At 35.8% G+C, this 6723-nt stretch overlaps 1 protein-coding gene across 1 annotated transcript in view; it reads left to right on the plus strand.

Annotated features, from left to right (window-relative positions):
- The window catches only part of gpr39 (G protein-coupled receptor 39), a 50395-nt gene that overhangs the window by 38781 nt on the left and 4891 nt on the right, over window positions 1-6723 (plus strand). The gene's annotated exons all lie outside the window — the stretch shown is intronic.

Genomic DNA, 6723 nt, shown 5'->3' on the forward strand with positions numbered 1-6723 from the left:
AATAGAAACATCTGTGGCACCAATTCATCGATGCCATCAGCAGAAGACAATTGTACCCAGCTAACATTTACCAACTGCTGCAGCCGCCCAGGAAGAGTGACAGAACATCCCACAGCAGTCTGTGCCAGAGGCTGATCAGGTCTGTGTGTGGACACCGTCAGTTTGGATGAACACACATAACTTAGAAATGTGTTGATTGCGACAGTGTGCCATGTTTCATATACTGTACAAAAAGTAACATAATCTGTAATTTTGTTTAAAATTTGACTGGATATGTTGCATACAGAGATTCATTTGTGCGTCAGCATAACACATTCAATGCCTAGATAGCTTCCTGTTTACTTTTTGACTAAGAAAACTGCTTGCAGTCACAAGCATAGATTTTAAATGAAACAAATAATTATGGTACAGAGAAAGGTTTTAAGAGACAAAGTTATTGACTCAGATAAAAATAAATTTGATCAATTCAACCAAACATTAGTTTTAGTTTGTCTTGGCAGTGTGTAACATCAAAATTAAAAAAAAAATCAAGGAAATGTGAATCAGGCTGCAGTGAAATCCCCATGGATGAGTAATATATAGGCATGTCTGACGCTTGGCTAACAGAGCATCGTCTTTCTTGGCTACATAGACAGCACAGCAGCCCCGTTACAATATCTCACCATTTCAGCCACTTCTCACTGCCTTCTAATCAAATCTAAGGCAATAACTTCCATTCCAGTCACTCCTCATAGGTCCGTAAGGGACTTTCTAAAATATGGCTAGATGAAACTCCATTTGTGATATGTACAGTACAGCTGACTGGCTAAGGGCATTTTGTGATGTTTTCCTAAGTCTTGGACAGCCAATTATTGTACCAACGCGAGAGCCTTCTTCAGGGCAAGAACAATTTTGAGCCTGGAAATTAAGTGGTCTTTGAAGGAGAGCTGTCTTTCAATTGACTAAACTATGCAGAAACATTGTCCATCTTATTTCAAGTGTCGTGATTATCATTGAGATACAGTATGTATTTAAAAACTGCAAATGCCACCTCGGTATATAGTATTTATGTTATCATTTGGTAATGCAGGGCTTAATTTTCTATTAGTGGAAGGCTTTTCTTTTAGTATGCCAGTCTGCTCTGTTGGTTTGCCCAATGCATTCTCTCACTAGGATACACTTGATTTACAGTAACATCTTCTGCAAAAGGTAAGTATTAGCACTGGGGCCCTGACCTCAGCAGTAAGCAGTCATACACAGTGGCACACTTGTTGTAATGAAATGTGTTTGCAAACAAAAACTTCTGTCTTACATACTAAGCAGTGACCTGTGAGTGTTTCATTTGGAGCTCTGTAATACTGTAGCTGTAACCAATAAAAATAACCCAGCCTTCTGTTTGTAATTCCTACAGCAGTTGAAAGCAAATGGTATTTGATACCATCAAGTGATTAGTATAAATTTTGATCGTTTCAACATTATAGTAGTGCACAACAATTTTTTTTCATTGCAAATAATGGTAATGTTTGTAAAACCATGTTTAAAAATTATTCTGTTCATTTCTGTGTCACAATGTTGTAAATATTTGGTCTCTTCAGAACCACAAATATTAGTATGTTACTGTAAGTTAAACCTGGTGCCACAGAACTGTCCGAGCTCTTCATAGAGCAATACGTTTTTTAAAAATTGGTCAAAAATAAATCTTTTTTTGTTGGAAAACTTTCATGTAGAAGGTCCAGGTGTTAGCTTTGACAGTAACAGTGGACTTTTTGTTAGAGACTTCCACAACCATTTGTGTAAAAAAAAATGCCAACACCTTTCTAGTTTTAATGTCTACCCATCTTTGTGTTCTTGTTTAAAATATCATATTGGTTACAAACAAGAGCAAGCTATTTGCTTTAACTTGTTTGGTCACTTGTAGCTAATAAGGATCTCAATCTGAAAAAAAAACAGGTTATCAGCTTCATCCCTGGTGTTGGTTTTTGTGTTGATAATCTGAAAATCCAGCATACTGTATACAGTAAATGTAACAACCTTTATTCACAAGGAAAAATATGACCTGAATTGTACTTTTTTGTTGTTGACACAAGATAGTCAAGCTTCCTAAAAACTATCATAGATGCAATCGGACTTAAGTGAAGAACAAAAATGACTTCATCTGCGCTTGATGAAAAAATCAAAGAGGTTCCTTCTATTTATCCTTTAGTTAATTTATCGGGAGCGACACGTAATGGTGTTCAGCGAGCAGGAGCCTGTTGCAGACTCCCTGAAAAGCGGAGACGGCACAGAAATCCCACACAGTAGGAACTCTGGTCTTTTGTAGTAGCTGAGCTCATCGCTGTCTAGAAAGTGGCACTGTGTACATTCTGAGACTGTGAACCACTGTGATCTAATTCCAGCAAGAGCAGAAGTGTACCCATCTTACCCAGCTTAAGAAAAAGGTAGCGGATTGTGCTGCTGCTATTATTGTTGTGGGGTAGCTTCCCTATCCTTCATAACACATATATAAAAGGAATATGATGCCAGGCTTCTGTAAAGGTATAAATAAACAGTACCCACCCCCAGTCTTGCTGTGAAACTTTTGTTGCTTAAAAATATTTAAGGACAACCTGTATACACCAGTAACAATTAATATTCACCTTCCAAAATACATTTTAAAAATCTACAAAAATAGAATTGCTCCCAAATTAATAATGTGATTTACTTTGATTATTTTAATCCTGTCACTTGAGAAATCTCTAGGATCAAAATTATTTGGCATTATACTGTACATAATTATATTCCATCCAGTCATTGTGATGTCAATATTAATAAGATTGTAATGTAAATTATAATAAAAATGAGATTCCCATAGATACTGCATTCTTTATTTTCTTACAAGTTTCTTTAAATTATCTGAAATCTTGAAGATCTTTATGTTTATCGGGATAAATCTTGGCAGTAGAAATGTGACAAGAAAAATGTCACAAATGAGTATTTTTGAAAGACTAGACTGACATTTGAATGTCATGTGCATTATTTAATGCCACTTTGTGGTATTTTATAATGTAAAAAGTTTTTTTTTATGAGTGAAGGATCTAATAGAGAACTTTACAAGTCATGTATTTAAAATATTTGAACCAGACAGATCTACTGGAGGATATTTTAAGTTAATACATGTACGTTCTCCACAACATGCTTTCTCTGCATTAAGGCTTTTGCACTTTCAGTACTTGAATGTAATAAATAAAACATTTAAAACAGGATTATATTTTTAATAGTCTGAGCCAACATAGTATTCTTCATTGATTTGCGACTATAAACGTATTCTTACCGAATCAATGAAACCTCTAGAATGTGTGATTTTATGATATTTGATCAACAATCAGCAAAGAAAAACTACTGTACATACAGTACGTGTTGCACCTGGTCAATAATGTTGCTTACTGTTTTTGTAGTACAAAGAACCATTAATGCAGTAACAAAAATTGGGACTGTCAGTTCTGGTTTGTAGTTGATTGTGAATAATCTGACGGGGCATTCTGTTGTGCGTCTCGCATAAAAAGACAAGTGCCAAGTGTCTTGCAGCATTAGCACAAATCAAACCAGAGGTCTGCATCCTAGTCCTGGGAAGTCACAGTACTGTTGGTTTGATAAGCATCCTTTTACAGTGAATGATTTCAGTGCTGGATACTGTTAAACTGCACTTATTGTGCAAATTGATCCGATTAAATCTTTCAGAGCTCAGGATGAACTAAAAACGGAAAACAGAGCCAGAACAGCAGTTGCCTAAATTAAGCTTTTTTGCAGTCTTTAGAGATTCTACACAAACATGACTAAGTAGACAGTCTTGTTTTGATTATACCACAAAGAAAATATGCGTGATAAGAGTTCCGAAATATAAAATTATTATGGTACAGATGCAGCCATCTCTTGTGCATCAAAACTTGCGTCAGCGGTAAGCAGACTGTTATACCGCATTCGGTTTAATAAACTACAGCACCATATTCTGCGATTCAGAACAAGGCAACAAAATGTCCGGTCAGGTGAAGTGGCCCTATTACATTGTAAAAATGCAGGCTTGTGAATACATCCCTTTTAATCCAATAGAAGTATTGCTCTAGACTTCATGATGGTTTTGTCGACAAGTAAAGCTTACTTGTTTAATTCAAATCAAATTGGAGCATTTCTGCAGTGAAATGTCTGCAGCATAACATGTACATATTCACTCATACATCACATGACATTAGTCATTACAGTGACTAGTGAGCAGAAAAGGCACAATTCGTGTGAACTCACTCTCGCCCTTGGTGAGACCGGGGTTTGTGACGATATGGTGACCATACAGTGCGTTCACAAAGCTCACGATCTTGGGCTTAATTCAGAATTTGTAAAATTTTGCGATACTTTCAATGAATTTATTTATTACTGAGATTTAATAACCAGTCTGAGATATTGGGAATGCAGTTCCCATTTAAAAGCAAATAAATGGGTAAACAAAGCAAGAGGCCAGATTAAAATAAGTTCAGTAGTGATTTGAATGAATTGTTGGTCGCATACTCTAAGTTGCATTGTAGCTGATACAAGTGTGCAGTATATTTAGATCACTATCTTTAAATCACTAATATTGCAATTTGCTGTTGAGGTAGAGTACAGTATGTGCTCAAAACATTCCACTAGGGAAGACTTGGTGAGAAAAGTTTGGCTTAACCCATTTGGTTAATAGGTAGCCTCCTGCCTGAGGCTTGAGCCCCATTCAGACTGAGTGAAACAAGGGGCAGCTACAAGGTGGAAATGGGGAGGAGGGACGATTGAGAAAAATGCAAATTGAGGCGTTGAGATCAGTTTATGTTGGTAATTTTGATGGTGATTGTGATTAGATGCAGCTGTATGAGATTGATTTAACTTGTCATTGTTAATCTTCCCAAGCTTCAGTTAATTCCATTTATTAAATATAATTTTAATGATAGGTTGCAAAAAAGTAGGGTAAGTAATGGCATCTAGATGAAACGCTAATACTATACTGTATGGGTATTATTTCATGGGATTCGTTAACACGGGTGGCACTTCACGAAATGTATTTTTTTTGTCCATTTAGTCTGCTCAAGTTTCCGAATAAAAACTAAATGCTGTGAAGGAGACACTTCCGTTTTATTTTTATGTGTTTATTTGCTTTTAAATGTGATGTGTTTTTAAAGCCACTATGTAGAAGATTTTTTATAATCAATATTTAAAAGTTGTATAATTATTTATCTACTTAGTATTAATTCTGCATACTGTGTGTAATTTAAAAATGATAATTCTATTAGTTTTATACAGTATCTCATTTAGACTTGTGATAGCATCCTGTCTCAACAATGTAATCATCATGTTTGATTAAATTGTAACTAGTACAGTTTGATTAGCAGAAGAAAGCACTAATAAGTTAATAAACATTTAATACTGTCCTATTTCGTCTGACAACCACACACAACTACAGTACTCTAAGAATTCACTGTGCCACCTGGTAGTTTTATAAAGTAGCAGATTAAAAAAAAATGCCATGATGCAGTGTTGTCTGGGATACTACGGTGCCTTCAGCTGTACAGTATACCAACTGACACCTCGTGCATTCTAGATGGTTGCATCTGTAGTTTCAAAATGTCAATATATTTGTTAAAAGTGCCCGTAACCCCCCCTGCAGCACACACAAAAAGAAGTGAAATAGAAGTTCTGTTATATACAGCATATTAGGCATATTAGTCTGTTGTGGAGTACCAATCTATATTTTTAATATTTTTAATATTCATAAACATAACAGCAACCTTGAAGTTCAGTAGACTTAAGGAATACATAAGATATATGGATGCATTCACTGGATACCCATTTGGAAACGGCATATATATGTTTGTGAAAGTGTCCACTTGAGTATATATGAATTTAAAATCTCAAAATGTTTAATGTGTTACAGTCTTGCCATTATTAATTTCAAACACCCTGCTGGTACATGATCTGGAACTCAACCCTATTATGAAATTTGTCATGAATGAGGATGAAATGTTTAACAACAAACACTGTGTCCTTTATTCTGTTCAGTTTCGGAATCAAGTGTGAAAGATGAACCAGAGGGTAAGTGTGAAAGTGCACTTAAAACCAAGAACAGGGGGTGCTTCTTTACCATAATAGTTGTGGGACTATAATACGTGCTGCCCAATACATGTTGCTCATACCTTGGTTTCTTTCAAGAAATGGCTGGATGAGATCCAAGTAGCTACTAAATTTTCAGAAAGGCTTTTACTTAATTAGTGTCTTGTGTCTGCGCTCCATTTACTAATGACCATGTATCTTCTCTTGTACTTCTAACTGCTCGTCTTTCTTATGCAGGATGTTTACTGCAACTTCCTATCCTTTTTAAACTTTTTTTGCTCCTACGGTAAAGCGTTTTGTGTTGCAACTTTTAAAGGTGCTATATAAAATACTTTATCATCACCAACAGTCAAGCTAGATGGGCCAAATGGCCTGCTCTCGTTTGTAACCTTTATGTTCTTATGTTCTCAGTGTCTTCTGCAGCTTACTTTTCAACTGGTATTAACAGAAGAATGTGCCATTATTTCCTCAATTTTCATGTCTAAGCAATGAAGTGCTTCCTCAGAGATGTGTAATACACCCAGTACTCAGTTTAGTATTTATGAAAGCAATGAATACAGTATACTGCTACATTAATTAAGCTTAAGGGCAGAGCGGTGGCATTGTAGTTAAGGATCTACATCTGTGGCTGAAAGGTTGCCG

The sequence above is a fragment of the Atractosteus spatula genome, chromosome 13 (assembly GCF_055471065.1).
Source record: "Atractosteus spatula isolate fAtrSpa1 chromosome 13, fAtrSpa1.hap1, whole genome shotgun sequence".
NCBI classification, from domain to species: Eukaryota; Metazoa; Chordata; class Actinopteri; order Semionotiformes; family Lepisosteidae; genus Atractosteus; species Atractosteus spatula.